Here is a 17,716-nt window from a genome sequence, read left to right as displayed (position 1 = left end):
TTCCATATTTCCATTACTTCAAAGATCTCTATTTCATTTTCCATTTCTATTGATTGTTCCCTGACTATCCATAATTCAGGGCAAAAATTAATTTTTTCTTCCTGTATATAATTCATCATGATAAGAAAGTGTTATAAATGGAATGATACACTACATGTCCTTTTTTTTTTTTAAAGTTGGGAAGAGGGTCGTCCCAGAGAATCTTTTATTTGCTCCAACCGAGTTGTGGGCATGGGGTGTTAAATAAGATTTGACCTAGATAGGGATGCTGTACGGAGAAGTTCAGGAAGAGGGCTGGAGGGTAGGTAGCAGTTCAGTGCACCTGAGGCAGGGGGTGCCCATGGCAGAGTCCTCCTTGTGGCTCAGGGAGTGGGCCCAGCTTCTCTGCTTCTCTTGTTCCACTGACTGGATCCCATATGCACTGTCTTCCTTCATTTCTGTGCTGGGCAGCTTGTCTCGGGTCTCAGGACCTCATAGCAGTAGCACTCCTTCATCTAGACCCATGTCAGACAGGGCTTCTAGCAGACTGACAAGTCTCCACCAGCCAGCTTGTAACTGCGCAGGAGGCTGCCCCTGGGTGAAACTGTCTTCCTGTGTGTGTCCACTACACTGCACAGCCCTAGACGCTCTGTCAGCTCTGCCCAGCTACCCTGGGCTTCTGGCCCATTTAGTAGCTGCTCCACATTCTGCAAAGTTGTCTCCGCGAGTGACAGCCCTGGCCCTGCAGGGCTGGGCGAGGTCAAGGGGGGCTCCGTGGTGTTCTGAGCAGCATTTAGCAGCAAGGTCTTCACCTTGGTGCTGCGAGTGAGGTCAAAAGGCTTGTGGCCCTGGAAGTTGCTCTGGATGTCCCTCTCAGGCCCCTCGGAATCTGAATCACTCCCAGAGGTGGGAGGTGAGGGCAGTGGGCACAGAGGCTCCTCATTCTCTGCGTGGATGTCAGCACCAGCCTTTAGAAGGAGGCGGGTAAGGGTTGGGGATCCCAGGCCAGCTGCCTGGGTGGGTTTCTGGCAAAGGTGCGGGCATTCACATTGGCATGGAGCTTGGTGACCAGATGTGTAACCAGCTCCAACTCCTCCATCTCTGTGGCTAGATGCAGTGCTGTTCGGCCTCCCTGCCGCTCTGCAGCCTCCACTTCAGCTCCACTGTCCACCATCAGATCCAGGCACTCAGGGCTTCAGGCACGAACTGCCAGGTGTACAGGGTACAGGCCCTCAAAGTCAGGCATATATAACAGCTGGGACACAGTGGGAGCTCCACTTTGCAGCAGTGCACGCAGCAGGTTTGGGACTCCAGCACCTGCCCGCAGTGCCAAGTGCATGGCGGAGTCTCCATGCCAATCCATCATGCAGGGTCTGCACCCACTTGCAGCAGATAGCTCATCACCCTTATCTGTCCATTTATCACTGCCAGGTGTCAGGGTGTCTGGTGCAGGTGGTTGGTGAGGTTGACAACACCAAGGTGCTGGGCATGGCAGATGACATGGGCTATCTGCTCGATGACACTGGTCTGCCTGTCGATGATGGCCAGGTATAGCGGCCTTGAGCAGAACTAGTAAATAGCGGGGTAGAAGCTGAATCCTGGTCTTTTAAACTCCAGAGGTCGGCTCTTTGCAGATCCCTTTCCTGCTCCCACACTGAGACCTTGCATCAGGTGTGGTATACCAGCTCCCAACCCTAGGAAGCTCCTACATGTCCTTTTAATTGGCTTTTTTAATTCAGTGGACTTTCTCCTGGGTAAATGTCTACAATGGAATGACTGGAGCATATTGTTTGTAAAATGCTTGCTTAAATCTTTTAACTATTTATTATTGGGTTGTTAACTTTTGTTTTTTTAAATTGAGCATTGACATCTATTCATATATGTTCAATGCTAATCCTTTGTCAGATGTTAGCTTGGCAAATATTTTCTTCAAATCTGTTCATTGTGGTTTCTTTCTCTTAGCAGTGCTTTTTCAGAAAACTTTCTTATTTAGATGAGCTCTAATTTATCTCTTTGTTCTTTTGTAGACTGAACTTTGAGGTTTTGTCTAAGAAATAATTGCATAAGCCAAGGTCACACATATTTTTCTCTGCAATTTTTATAGTTTTAAATGTTACATTAATGTCTGTAAAATAATTGAGTGATTGTTTTCATGGGCTTATATATTTGGATTATATATAAATATACAAATTTTCTAGCATCATTTGTGCAAAAGAATTCTCTCCTTTAATGGCTTACCTTTGAGTCCTACTTGAAAATCAGCATGCATCTAGATCTACTTCTGAATTTTCTATTACTATTTCTTCATCTATTTTTTAAATATTTTTGTGTTAATAGTACTTCGACTTGATTACTGCAGCTTCACAAAAAAATCTTGAAATCAGATATTATGTAATAACCTTGTGAAAAATCACTTATGAACACTTTTTTTTCTAGAATCCATAAGATTTTTGTGTAGGTAAGCAAATAATCTGCAGAGAAAAGGTCTTAGTACCTTCTAATATCAATAACATATTATTTTCTGTTTCTTATTGACCTGATTGAAAACTCTTGTATACTGTGGAATAGAAGTGATTTAAAAAAAGGGGGGGGATCTTTTTTGTTTTTTGTTTTTATAATTACACCTTTTTTTTTTATTGTAAACAAATGGGATACATGTTGTTTCTATGTACATGGAGTAAGGCATACCATTTGTGTAATCATACATTTATATAGGGTAATGTTGTTTGATTCATTCTGTTATTTTTTCCCATCCCCACCCCTCCCACCCCCTTTTCCCTCTATACAGTCCTTCCTTCATCCATTCTTGCCCTACTCCCACCCCCATTGTGTGTCATCATCCACTTATCAGCGAGATCATTCATCCTTTGGGTTTTGGAGATTGGCTTAACTCACTTAGCATGATATTCTCCATTTTCATCCATTTGCCTGCAAATGCCATACTTTCATTTTTCTTTATGGCTGAATAATATTCCATTGGGTATGTTTACCACAGTTTCTTTATCCATTCATCAACCGAAGGACATCTAGGTTGGTTCCACAGTCTGGCTATTGTGAATTGAGCAGCTGTGAACTTTGATGTGGCTGTATCTCTGTAGTATGCTGATGTTAAGTCCTTTGAGTATAGGCCGAAGAGTGGAATAGCTGGGTCAAATGGTGGTTCCATTCCAAGCTTTCTGAGGAATCTCCACACTGCTTTCCAGAGTGGCTGTACTAATTTGCAACCCCACCAGCAATGTATGAGTGTACCTTTTTCCCCACATCCTCGCCAAAACTTATTTTTGCTTGTGTTCTTGATAATCGCCATTCTAATTGGGATGAGATGTAATTTTAGTGTAATTTTGATTTGCATTTCTCTTATTATTAGAGATGTTGAACATTTTTTCATGTATCTGTTGATTGCTTGTAGATCTTCTTCTGTGAAGTGTCTATTAATTTCCTTAGCCCATTGTTGATTGGGTTATTTGTATTCTTGGTGTAGAGTTTTTTGAGTTCTTTATAGATTCTGGAGATTAGTGCTCTATCTGAAGTATGATTGGCAAAGATTTTCTCCCACTCTGTAGGCTCTCTCTTCACATTGCTGATAGTTTCCTTTGCTGAGAGAAAGCTATTTAGTTTGAATCTATCCAAGTTATTGATTCTTTCTTTTATTTATTTTGTTATGAGAGTCCTGTTAAGGAAGTCTAATCCCAGGCCAACATGTTGAAGATTAGGACTGATTTTTCTTCTATAAGATGAAGGGTGTCTGGTCTCATTCCAAGGTCCTTGATCCATTTTCAGTTGGGTTTTGTGCAGGGTGAGTGATAGGGGTTTAGTGTCATTCTGTTGCATATGAATTTCCAGTTTTCCCAGCACCATTTGTTGAAGAGGCTATCTTTTCTACATTGCATACTTTTGGCAACTTTGTCTAGTATGAGAAAATTGTCTTTATTTGGGTTTGTGTCCATGTCCTCTATTCTGCACCATTGATCTACCTGTCTATTTTGGTACCAATACCATGACATTTTTGTTACTATTGCTTTGTAGTATAATTGAAGTTCTGGTATTAAAATACCTCCTGCTTCATTCTTCCTGCTAAGGATTATTTAGCTATTCTGGGTTTCTTATTCTTCCAGATAAATTTCATGATTTTGGGTTCTATTTCTGTAAGGTACATCATTGGGATTTTAATTGGAATTGCATTGAATCTGTATAACACTTTTGGTATTATGGCCATTTCGACAATATTAATTCTCCCTGTCCAAGAAAATGGGAGATCTTTTGATCTTCTAAGGTTTTCTTTAATTTCCTTCTTTAGTGTTCTGTAGTTCTCATTGTAGAGGACTTTCACTTCTTTTGTTAGATCGATTCCCAAGTTTTTTTTTTTTTTTTTTTGAGGCTATTGTGAATGGGGTAGTTTTCCTAACTTCTTTTTCTGAAGATTCATCACTTATGAAAAAACGCATAAGATTTATGAATATTGATCATGTAACCTGCTACTTTACTGAATTAACTTATGAGTTCTAAAAGTTTTCTGGTGGAATTTCCCAGTTCCTCTAAATATGTAATCATGACATCAGCAAATAGGGAGAGTTTGAGTTCTTCTTTTCCTATTTGTATCCCTTTAATTTCCTTGGTCTGTCTAATTGCTCTGGCTAGAGTTCCGAGGACAATGTTGAATAGAAGTGGTAAAAGAGGGCATCCCTGCCTTGTTCCTGTTTTTAGAGGGAATGCTTTCAGTTTTTCGCCATTTCGAATGATATTAGACATGGGCTTAGCATAGAATGCCTTTACAATGTTAAGATATGTTCCCAGTATCCCTATTTTTCCTAGTGTTTTGAGCATGAAGGGATGCTGTATTTTCTCCAATGCTTTTTCTGCATCTATCACAATAATCATGTGATTCTTGACTTTAAATCTATTGGTATGGTGAATGACATTTATTGATTTATGTATGTTAAACCATCCTTGCATTCCAGGGATGAACCCCACTTGATTGTGGTGCACAATTTTCTTAATATATTTTTGGATAATGTTTGCCAATTTTTGGTTAATGATCTTTGCATCTATATTCATTAAAGATATTGGTCAAAATTTTGTTTCCTTGATGTGTCTTTGCCTGGTTTGTATATGAGGGTGATAATAGCTTCTTAGAATGAGTTTGGTAGGGTACCCTCCTTTTTTATTTCCTGGAATACTTTGAGAAGTATTGGAATGAGTTCTTCTTTGAAGGTCTTGTAGAACTTTACTGAGAATCTGTCTGGTCCTTGGATTTTTTTGTATGGTAGATTTTTAATGGCTTCTTCTATTTCATTGCTTGATATTGATCTGTTTAAATTATCTCTGTCCTCCTGGTTCAGTTTGGGAGCATATGTCTCTAGAAATTTGTCAATGTCTTTGGTAGTTTCTATTTTGTTGGAATACAGATTTTCAAAGTAGCTACTCATTATGTTCTGTATCTCAGTGGTGTCTCTCGTGATATTTCCTTTTTCATCATGAATTTTAGTAATTTGAGTTTTCTCTCTCCTTCTCCTTGTTAGTATGGCTAAGGATTTGTCTATTTTGTTTACTTTCTCAAAGAAACAACTTTTTGTTTTGTCAATTTTTTGAATTGTTTCTTTTGTTTCAATTTCATTGATTTCAGCTCTGATTTTAAATATTTCCTGTCTTCTACTACTTTTAATGTTATTCTGTTCTTCTTTTTTCTAGGGCTTTGAGCTGTAATGTTAGGTCATTTTGTTGTTGACTTTTCATTCTTTTCTGGAATGTGCTCCATGCAAGGAATTTTCCTCTTAGTACCACTTTCATGGTGTCCCAGAGATATTGATACATTGTATCGTCATTCTCATTGACCTCTAAGAATTTCTTTATCTCCTCCCTGATGTTTTTGTTATCCATGTTTCATTCAATAGCATATTATTTAGTCTCAAGGGGTTGGAGTAATTTCTGTTTTTTATTTCATCATTGATTTCTACTCTCAGTCCATTATGATCCGATAGAACACAAGGCAGTATCTCTATTTTTTTGCATTTCCTAAGGGCTGCTTTGTGGTATAAGATATGGTCTATTTTCGAGAAGGTTCCATGTGCTGCTGAGAAGAAAGTGAATCTGCTCGTTGATGGATGGAATATTCTATATATGTCTATTATGTCTTGGTTATTGATTGTGTTATTGAGTTCTATGGTTTCTTTGTTTGGTTTTTGTTTGAAGATCTATCTAGTGGTGCATTAAAGTCACCCAGAATTATTGTGTTGTGGTCTATTTGATTCCTGAAATTGAGAAAGATTTGTTTGATGTACAGAGATGCACTATTGTTTGGGGCATAAATACTTATGATCATTATGTTTTCCTGATTTATGGTTCCCTTAAGCAGTATGAAATGTCCTTCTTTATCCCTTCTGACTAACTTTGGCTTGAAGTCCACTTTATCTGATATAAGGATGGAAACTCCCGCTTTTTACTGAGTCCATGTGCATTGTAGGTTTTTTCCCATCCTTTCACCTTTAGTCTGTGGATGTCTTTTTCTATGAGATGAGTCTCTTGCAGGCAGCATATTGTTGGGTCTTTCTTTTTAATCCTTTCTGCCAGTCTATGTCTTTTGATGGATGAGTTTAGGCCATTAATGGTCAGGGATATTATTGAGATATGATTTGTATTTCCAGTCGTTTGGCTTATTTTTGGTTTTTAATTTGGTTCGGTTTCTCCTTTGAGTGTTTTTTCTCTAAGGTAGTTCCTCCTTTTGCTGACCTCCATTGTTGTTTTTCATTTCTTCCTCATGGAATATTTTGCAGGCTTTCTAATTGTAAATTCTTTTAACATTTGTTTATCATGGAAGGATTTTATTTCATCTTCATATCTGAAGGTTAGTTTTGCTGGGTATAGGATTCTTGGTTGGCAACCATGTTCTTTCAGAGCTTGAAATATGTTGTTCCATGCCCTTCTAGCTTTTAGAGTCTGGGTTGAGAAGTTGGCTGCTATCTGTATTGGTCTCCCCCTATATGTAATTTGATGCTTTTCTCTCTTGGTCTTCAAAATCCTATCTTTATTTTGAATGTTAGGCATTTTCATTATAATGTGCCTTGGTGTGAATTTTGTGCATTTGGTGCTCTGTAAGCCTCTTGTATATGATTTTCCATTTCATTCTTCAGGTTTGGGAAATTTTCTGATATTATTTCATTGAACAGGTTGTTCATTCCTTTGGTTTGTATCTCTGTGCCTTCCTCAGTCCCAATAATTAATAAGTTTGGTCTTTTCATGATGTCCCATAGTTTTTGGAGATTCTGTTCATGATTTCTTACCATCTTCTCTCTTCAGGCAACTTTATTTTCAAGATTAAATATTTTGTCCTCATTGCCTGAGGTTCTGTCTTCCAAGTGGTCTATGCTTTCCATTGAGTTTTTAATTTGGTTTATTGTTTCCTTCATTTCAAAGATTTCCATTTGTTGTTTTTTTTTTTTTGAGAATTTCTATCCCTTTGTTGAAATGATCTTTTGCTTCCTGCAAAAGATGCTTTCCATTGAGTTTTTAATTTGGTTTATTGTTTCCTTCATTTCAAAGATTTCCATTTGTTTTTTTGTTTTTTTTTTTTTGAGAATTTCTATCCCTTTGTTGAAATGATCTTTTGCTTCCTGCAGTTGCTCTGTCAGTTTATTGGTATTATCATTCATTGTCTGCATTTGCTCTCTTATCTCATCTTTTGCTTCGGGAATCATCTTAATCATATATAATCTGAAGTCCTTTTCTGACATTTCTTCTAACATACTGTCATTGGATTCTACTAATGTAGAATCTAGATTTGTTTGGATCATTATCTTCCCTTGATTTTTAATGTTGTTCATGTATCTTCCCCTCTAGCAGTGAAGATCTGGGGTATTGCAGATTTCCCCCATAGGCTTATAGTGGCCCTATAGGTTTCCAAAATCTTTTCTTTAAGGGGAGATCAATATTATCAGTGCCCAATTCAGACACTATGCAATCCTAGGCCACATAACCCCTATGAGGACAATCAGAAAATTTTCATAATAAACAGAATGAGTTCAAATATTATCTTCAGTATAACAAACAGATTTGCAATAAGGTCTGCAGTTTCTAATGGAGGATAAAGAGTATGCAGAGGGATGTAGAATGTGACTGTTAATGGGATAAGAAAAGAATATACAGAAGTTCTAGATAATAGAAAGTGTGAGAGTATAATCTAAAGAAATTGGATGTTAGCATGCAAAAAAGCAAAAAAGAGACTCTGAGGGAATAGGTAAACAAAAGGGAAAGAGAGCAAGAAAAGTAAAGAAATAAAACTTAAAATTTTTCAATAAGGAGAAAAATGAAAATCTACAGTACAACAGTCATATAGGAATGAAAGCTCCCAGTCTTCAGTAGCCTAATGCATGAGAGGTACCTGAAAATGAACTTCAAGCCTCCAGCAGGCTTCTCAGGATGGGTTTTCCCCCTCCTAAAGATAGGAGCTATGGCTTCCAGGATTATCCAAGATGCCCCTCTGGCTTCCAAATGTGTTGGCAAATGGGGACCTGCAGCTCAGGGTGTGGCCCTGGTCAGGCAGGGGTCCTGGAGGTCGGGTGTGTTTTGTGTGGTTGTGGGATCCTGGAGGCCAGGTGTAATCAGTTGGTCTGGGGTCCCATTGACAGGGTGCAGTCAGTTGGTATGGGGGTCCTGGCAGCAGGGAGCAGTCAGTCGATGTGAGGGCCCCAGAGGCAGGGAGTGATCAGTTGGGCTGAGGGATCCTGGAGATGGGGTTCAGTCAGTCTGGCCTGGGATCCTTCAGGGCCTGGCTGTTGTCCCAAAATGGAAACAACCACGTGTAATCAAACCTGCAGGTACTATAACAGTGAACTTCCAGGCAACAGCAGGCAGCTGGTGCTCCACTGGCGGTCGGTGATCAGTTTGCTAACTGTTGTCGGACAATCGGGAGGTGAACCTCGTGCGTTGGGTGATGGATAGGTGTAAGGCAGGTGATGGACAGGCGAGAGGCAGGCAAATGGTGGATGATAGGCACCTGACCGTGCGCAATCTGCACTCAAAATGGCATCAATATGCAGGCAGACTGCAGGTGATCACAGCAGACAAATGGGGTAAACATCAGGGGATCGATAAGCAGCAAAAACTGCCTTACCAAGAAACAGATATCCTCTGCTTGAAACCGGCATTACGGAGTGACAAGGAATGCAGCCTCCCTCTAGTCTGCCATCTTGGATCTCCCGCAAACCTTTACTTCTGGCAGCAGGGCTGCTACTGAACCTGGCTAGCCTCTCTAACTCTTTATTGAAATGATCTTTGCTTCCCCTATTTGCTCTTTTATCTGTCGACTGGTGTGATCATTTAATGCCTGCTTTTGCTCTTTCATCTCATCATTCAATGCCTGCATTTACTCTTTCACTCTCCTCATTTGCTTCTCTGATCGTTTTAATTATGTACATTCTGAACTCCCTTTCTGACATTTCTTCTGCCATACTGTCATTGGGTTTTATTGATATAACATCTAGATTGTTTGGGACATTTTCTTCTCTCTTGTTTTCTCATATTGGCCAGATATCAGTGGGACTCTGAGATATTGAAGATTTCCTCTATTGGCTTATAGTGTCCCTGCAGATTTCCAGGATATCATCTCCCATCCTTCAGTAGCCTGAAGTCTTGGAGGAAATGATAATGCAGTGCTTCCGAAGAAAACTGCCCCTAGCCCACTGTTGGGTTCAGGGCTGGGGGTTGACTCTGTGTGAAAAAGCTCTCACTGGTTGGGTCTGCTCCAAGAAGTTGGCTGTGGACCGGGCCTGCCGCCAGAGGGAGCCGGGTTGCTCGGAGAAGTCTCTCGCTGCCCTGCCCTGGTCCAAGAAGCTGCCCACTCCCGGTCTGCTACCCCAGCGGAGCTTCACCCAGCGGGAGAGACTCACCCAGTGGCTCTGTGTTGGTCAGAGTCTCTCAATGCTTCCCCTTCTTGAATCCTGACTTCTGGAGTGACGGGAGATGCAGTCATCCTCTAGTCCGCCATCTTGGATCTCTGGGATCTGTTTTTAACTGGTCTTAGGGATTAAAAGTTCATTCATTCATCTTCAAAGATACTAAGTGTTTTTGCTGCATGCTTTTAGAAGATTCACTTTATAAGGATGAGGAGGTTTTCTTTTATTCCCACTTTCTTAAAAGTTTTTGTCATGAAAGGATTGTTTCAAAAAAAGAATTTGTCAAATGATGAGAAGAATTTCATTCTCATTTTCACTTAATATACATTATATACTCTATTAATAATTATTTTGGTTAAAAACCATTCTAGAATAAACCTCAATTAGTTGTGATATTTTGCCCATTTATATAATGGTTAGATTCATATTGCTAATAATTTGTTTAATATTTTTACACCTATATTCATGGGGAATATGGTTCTGAAATTTTGTAATGTTTTTGTGTGATTTTGCTATCAAGATTCCTTAAGGAATGAGTTTAAGGGATATTCCATCCTCTTCCATTTTCTGAAAAGGTTAGCAAGAATCATATTATTTCTTCCTCGCATGTTGCATTGAATTCGTAAGTGAAGCCATCAAGCCTGAAAATTTTTTGTACAAGTTTCACTATAATTTTCTCAGTAGATATTGGGCTTGCAGACAATCTATTTCTTGTTGAGTTACTTTTTGTAGTTTGTATCTTTCTAGGCATTCCTGTGTTTCCTCTAAGCTGTACAATTTTTGGAATACCCTCTTCATAACATGTCCTCATGCATTTTTAATGTCTGTGGCAAACATAGACATGCCCCCTCTCATTTCTGATGCTGCGATGTTTGTCTTCTGTTTCTGTTACTGTCTAGTCTAGAGGTTTACTGATTCTATTTATTGTCTCCAAGAATTAACTATTGCTTGTCTTGATTTTCTCTGTTGTGGTTTTGTATTTATTTTTCTGTTTTGGTTTATATTTTTTCTTTCTTTTGCCTTCTTCAGCTTATATTTGTTTTAATTTTGTTGTTGTTGTTGTTGTTGTTGGGGGGTTACTGGGTATTGAACTCGGGGTTACTTGACTACTGAGCCCCAGTCCCAGCCAGATTTTGGGTTTTATTTAGAGACAGTGTCTCACTGAGTTTCTTAGCAGCTCGCATATGCTAAGGCTGCCTTTGAAATCAGGATCCTCCTGACTCAACCTCCTGAGGCTCTAGGATTACAGGCCCATGCCACCTCATCCAACTTGTTTTAATTTTTTAAAGTTGAAATCATGACTGAATATTTCTTCCTTCCTAATATAAACCTTAAATGTAACAAATTTCCTCTAAGTACCACCATAATGGCTTGATTGAATCCTGAAAAGATTGTTTTCATTTTTTCTCAGCTAAAAAATTTCTGTGTGTGTGTGTGTGTGTGCGTGCATGTGCGTTGATTTTTTTTTTCTTTAACCCATAGGTTATTAGAAGTGAGTTAGTAATATTCAATTATTTGTGTATTTTTCCAGGAATCTTTCTTTTCTTGATTTCTAATGTAATTTCACTTTCAAAAGAAAATAATTTGCGTGACTTGAATTATATTTGAATTATATTGATTTTAAGTTTGCTTTATGACTGAGAATATGATCTATCTTGATAAATGTGCTGTGTGTACTCAAAAAGATTTTTTTATTCTGGCATTCTTTGAAACAACATTCTATAAAGATATTTGGGTCAAATTGTTCAATTATGTGGTTTAAATCCTTAATATCTGTATTTACTTTGTGTCTAATTAGCCTACCATTGGTTGAAAGACAGATATTGAAATTATAATTCTTATTGTCTATTTCTACCTTTAATTTTAATATTTTCAATATTTTTATGATTTTATATACTAGGTATATAGTATTTTAAAATTATTAACTTATTGAATATAGTATTCTAATTGGTTCTTTTCAGTTATACAGGACAATAGGATTCATTTTGATATAATTATAAATTACATAATTATATAATTATAATTTGTTCTAATTCAGTCCTTAGTGTTTTCCCTTTCCCCTTAGTCTTCCCTCCTACTTCCCCCTCTTCCCTCCCCTCTACTGTACTATTCTGCTATTTATGGATTTATGGTTTTGGGTTTTGGCTTTGATTGTTGTTGTTATTTTGTTTTGCTTTTTTAGATAGTGTCTTGTGAATGTACATGGTGATAAAATTCACTGTGATGTATTCATATATGTACATAGAACGTTAGGTCAGTCAGATTCATTCCACTGCCTTTCCCTATCTCATCCTTCCTCCTTTCCCTTCATTAGCCTTTGCCTTTCTTTTCTTGATCCCCACTTCCTTATTTTGGATTAGCATCTGCATATCAGAGAAAACATTCTCATTTGGGGCCACTTATTTCACTTAGCATGATAGTTTCCAATACCACTTTCGTCACTTTTATTTTTTAAATCCATATATTTTGATTCATTGTAAACAAATGGGGAAAAACATTTCTCTGGTTGTACATGAAGTAGAGTCATACCACTTGTGTAAACATACATTTACATAGGGTAATGATGTTTGTATCAATCGGTTGTGTTTCTCTTCCCCCCACTCTTCCCACCCCTCTTTCCTCTATACTGTCCATCCTCCTTCCATTCTTGCCTCCCTCCACCCCCAGTTATGTATCATCATCCACTTATCAGAGAGATCTCTGGCCTTTGGTTTTTTGAGATTGTCTTATCTCATGTAGCATGATATTCTCCAACTTCATCCATTTGCCTGCAAAAACCATAATTTTATTCTTTTTTATGGCTGAGTAATATTTCATTGTGTATATATGCCACAGTTTCTTTATCCATTCTTCAATTGAAGGGCATTTAGGTTGGTTCCACAGTCTGGCTATTGTAAATTGAGCAGCTATGAACTTTGATGTGGCTGTATCTCTGTAGTATGCTTATTTTAAGTCCTTTGGGTATAGGCCAAGGAGTGGGATAGCTGGGTCAAATGGTGGTTCCATTCCAAGCTTTCTGAGGAATCTCCACACTGCTTTGCAGAATGGCTGCACTAATTTGTAAACCTACCAGCAATGTATGAGTGTACCTTTATTCCCACATCCTCGCCAACACCTATTGTTGCTTGTATTCTTGATAATCGCCATTCTAATTGGGGTGAGATGGAATCTTAGGGTAGTTTTGATTTGTATTTCTCTTATTACTAGAGATGTTGAACATTTTTTCATATATCTGTTGATTGCTTGTAGATCTTCTGTGAAGTGTCTGTTCATTTCCTTAGCCCATTTGTTGATTGTGTTATTTGTATTCTTGGTGTAGTTTTTTGAGTTCTTTATAGATTCTGGAGATTAGGGCTCTATCTGAAGTATGTGTGGCAAAGATTTTCTCCCACTCTGTAGGCTCTCTCTTCACATTGTTGATAGTTTCCTCTGCTGAGAAAAAGCTTTTTAGTTTGAATTTATCCCAATTGATTCCTGCTTTTATTTCTTGTGCTTTGGGAGTCATGTTAAGTATAAGGAGCAAATTAATGTGTGACATTTTGTGTGCTGTGCATTCTACAAAACATAACTTGCAATATTAACTTGAGTACTGTGTGCTGAGATGATGTAATGATGTAATGTTACCCCATGATAAGACTGACATTGCCCCAAGTAAGATAGACATATGTGACTGGCTCCTCCTAATCAAGACCTGCTGGCAGAGTCTGATAGAAAGGATTTATAAAGACTCCTGACTGAGCCTTGCCTCATTTTCCATTTGACACCATGAGCCAGTGCTGCACCAAGCCTGGAAAGGACTAACTGACTTGCTTGTGTTGGCTGCTTGAACAACCGTCATCCCGACCGTGACGGAGACATTCCTGTGGAGGTGACTTCGGAGCTGCCTTGCACTCCTACGACAGCAGAGCTGCCTGGTATGCACTCTGCCCAAGACATCTCTGCAGAGTCTGTGGTGACCTCGCCATCCTCCTTCACCTTCCAACTGTCCTTGCCCATCAGGATTCCAGCTGGAGGGAGTTCCCCAGTGAAATCTCCTGAGCTGTCTTTTTGACTGCATGGGGGTCGCTGACCTTCAAATCAAGACACGTGGCATAGGAGTAGACCTTAGGAACTGGTCTTAATAAGGAGTAAGTCTTGCTTACTCGGGGTTTATAGTATTCTAATTTAGTGGTTAAGTAATGTGGGATATTAGTGTGATTAGAGTTAAGATAATCATAATACTTGTGTGATTAGCATCAAATAAAAGCCAATTGATTTGGACCAGATTTATTCTCATTGACTCCTTCTTGCTGCTCGTGACTTTAAGGAAGTCTGATCCTAAGCCAACATGATGAAGATTTGTACGTACTTTTTCTTCTATAAAGTGCAAGGTCTCTGGTCCGATTCCGAGGTCCTTGATCCATTGTGAGTTGACTTTTGTGCAGGGTGAGAGATAGGGGTTTAGTTTCATTCTGCTGCATATGGATTTCAAGTTTTCTCAGCAACATCTGTTGAACAGGTTATCTTTTCTCCATTGTATGTTTTTGGCACCTTTGTCTACTATGAGAAAATTGGATTTATTGTATTTATTTGGGTTTGTGTCCATGTCCTCTATTCTGTACCATTGATCTACCTGTCTATTTTGGTGCCAATACCATGCCATTTTTGTTACTATTGCTTTGTAGTGTAGTTGAAGATCTGGTATTATGATACCCTCTGCTTCACTCTTTCTACTGAGGATTGCTTTAGCTATTCTGGATTTCTTATTCTTCCAGTTGAATTTCATGATTGCTTGCTCTATTTCTATGAGGTACGTCATTGGGATTTTAATTGGAATTGCATTGCATTTGTATAGCACTTTTGGTAGTATGGCCATTTCGACAAATTAATATTTGTAGATCTTTCCATCTAAGGTTTTCTTTAATTTCTTTCTTTAGTGCTCTGTAGTTCTCATTGTAGAGGTCTTTCATATCTTTTGTTAGATTAATTCACAAGTATTTTATTTTTTTGAGGCTATTGTGAATGGGGTAGTTTTCTCTTTCAGAGGATTCATCACTTATGAATAACAATGAATTAGATTTATAAGCATTGATTTTATATCCTGCTACTTTACTGAATTCATTTATGAGTTCTGGAAGTTTTCTGGTGGAATTTTTCAGCTCCTCTAAATATAGAATCATGTCTTAGGCAAATAGGGATAGTTTGAGTTCTTCTTTTCCTATTTGTACCCCTTTAATTTCCTTGGTCTGTCTAATTGCTCTGGCAAGAGTTTCAAGGACAATGTTGAATAGAAGTGGTGAAAGAGGACATCCCTGCCTTGTTCCAGGTTTTAGGGGAAATGCTTTCAGTTTTTCTCCATTTATAATGATATTGGCCATAGCCTTAGCATAGATAACCTTTACAATGTTGAGGAGTGTTCCTACTATCCCTATTTTTTCTAGAGTTTTGAGCATGGAAGTGTGCCATATTTTATCAAATGTTTTTTTCTGCATCTGTTGAAAATAATCATGTGATTCTTAACATTAAGTTTGTTAATATGTTGAATTATATTTATTGATTTCCTGATGTTGAAGCAACCTTTTATCCCTGGGATAAAACCCACTTGATCATGGTGCACTACCTTTTTAATATGTTTTTGTATGTGATTTGCTAAAATTTTGTCAAGAATCTTTGCATCTATGTTCATTAGGGATATTGATCTGAAATTTTCTTTACTCGATGCATCTCTGTCTGGTTTTGCTATCAGTGTAATATTTACTTCATAGAATGAGTTTGGGAGGGTTCCCTCCTCTTCTATTTCATGAAATACTTTGAGGAGTATTGGAATGAGCTCTTCCTTGAAGGTCTTGTAGAACTCAACTGCGAATCCATCTGGTCCCAGACTTTTTTTGTTGGTAGGCTTTTGATGACTTCTTCTATTTCATTGCTTGAAATTGATCTATTTAAATTCTGTATGTCCTCCTCATTCAGTTTGGGTGGATCCTATGTCTCTAGAAACCTTTTGATGTCTTTCAGATTTTCTATTTTGTTGGAGTATAGATTTTCAAAATAGCGCCTAATTATGTTTTGTATTTCAATCGTTGTCTGTCATGATATTTTCTTTTCATCCTGCATTTTAGCAATTTAATTTTTCTCTCCTCTTTGTTAGGGTGACTAAGAGTTTATCAATTTTGTTTATTTTCTCAAAGAACCAACTTTTTATTTTGTCCATTTTTTTGATTGTTACTTTTGTTTCAATTTCATTGATTTCAGCTCTGATTTTAACTATTTCCTGTCTTCTACTACTTTGGCTGTTGATATGTTCTTCTTTTTCTAGAGCTTTGAACTTTAGTTGTTTATGTGTTGACTTTTTCTTCTTTTATTGAATGTGCTCCATGAAATGAACTTTTCTCTTAGTACTACTTTCATAATGTCCCAGAGACTTTGATATGTTGTATTTTTGTTCTCGTTTACCTCTAAGAATTTTATTTCCCCCAGACGACTTCTGTTATGCATGTATCATTCAATAGTGTATTATTTAATCTCCTGTTTTTTATTTTGTCACTGATTTCTAATTTCATTCCATTATGAATAAAATACAAGGTATTAACTCTATCTTTTTGTATTTGGTAAGAGTAGCTTTGTAGCACAACATATGGTTTATTTTAGAGAAGGATCCATGTGCTTCTGAGAAGAAAGTTTATTCACTCATTGATGGATGAAATATTCTATATATGTCTGTTAAGTCTAAATTATCAATTGTTTTGTTGAGGTCTATGGTTTCTTTGTTCAATTTTAGTTTGGAAGATCTGGCCAGTGGTGAAAGAGATGTGTTAAAGTCATCTAGTATTATTGTGTTTTGGTCTGTTTGGTTCCTGGAATTGAGAAGGATTTGTTTGATGCACATGGATGAGCCATTGTTTGGGGCATAAATATTCATGATTGTTATGTCTTGCTGATTTATGCTTTCCTTCAGCAGTATTAGTATCCTTCTTTATCCCTTCTGACTAAATTTGGCTTGAAGTTCACTTTATCTGATATGAGGATGGATACCCCTGCTTTTTGCTGTGTCCATGTGCATGGTAGGCTTTTTCCCATCCTTTCACCTTTAGTCTGTGGGTATCTTTTTCTATGAGATGAGTCTCTTGAAGGCAGCATATTGTTGGGTCATTCTTCTTAATCCAATATGCCTGTCTGTGTCTTTTGATTGATGAGTTTAGGCCATTAATATTCAGGGTTTGAAGAAGATCCAAGATGGTGGACTAGAAGGAGGCTGCATTCCTTGTCACTCTGTAACTCTGGTTTCAAGCAGAGGATATCTGTTTCTTAGTGAGGCAGTTTTTGCTGCTTATTGATCCCCTGCTGTTTACCCCACTTGTCTACTGTGATCACCTGCAGTCTGCCTGCATATCGATGCCTTTTTTCAGTGCAGATTGCTCAATGTCAGGAGCCTATCAACCACCATTTGCCTGCCTCTTGCCTGTCCATCACCTGCCTTTTACCTACCCATCACCAACCACTCGAGGTTCACCCCCCAATCGTCCGACAGCTGCCAGCAGACTGAACGCAGACCACCAGTAGAGCATCAGTTGCCTGTTGTTACCTGGAAGTTCTCTGCCACAGTACCTGCAGGATTGGTTACACGTGGTTGCCGCCATTTGAGACAACAGCCAGGCCCCGTAGAACCCTTGGCCAGACTGATTGAGCCCTATCTCCAGGATGCCTCAACCCAACCGATCACTCCCTGCCTCGGCGGACCTCGCATCGACTAACTGCTCCCTGCCGCCAGGACCCCCAGACCAACTGAGTGTACCCTATCACCAGGACCCCAGACCAACTGATTGCACCCGGCCTCCAGGATCCCACAACCACACCAAACACACCCAACCTCC

At 38.5% G+C, this 17,716-nt stretch overlaps 1 pseudogene; it reads right to left on the bottom strand.

The window, feature by feature from the left end:
* Positions 1–313: 313 nt before the first annotated feature.
* LOC124984821 (nuclear factor NF-kappa-B p100 subunit-like) lies at positions 314–17,482 on the bottom strand (annotated as a pseudogene).
* Between the last annotated feature and the right edge of the window lie 234 nt (positions 17,483–17,716).

The sequence above is a fragment of the Sciurus carolinensis genome, chromosome 1 (assembly GCF_902686445.1).
Source record: "Sciurus carolinensis chromosome 1, mSciCar1.2, whole genome shotgun sequence".
Lineage (NCBI taxonomy): Eukaryota > Metazoa > Chordata > Mammalia > Rodentia > Sciuridae > Sciurus > Sciurus carolinensis.
The sequence above is the reverse complement of the archived record's forward strand: the minus strand, read 5'-3'. Positions and strand labels throughout refer to the sequence as shown.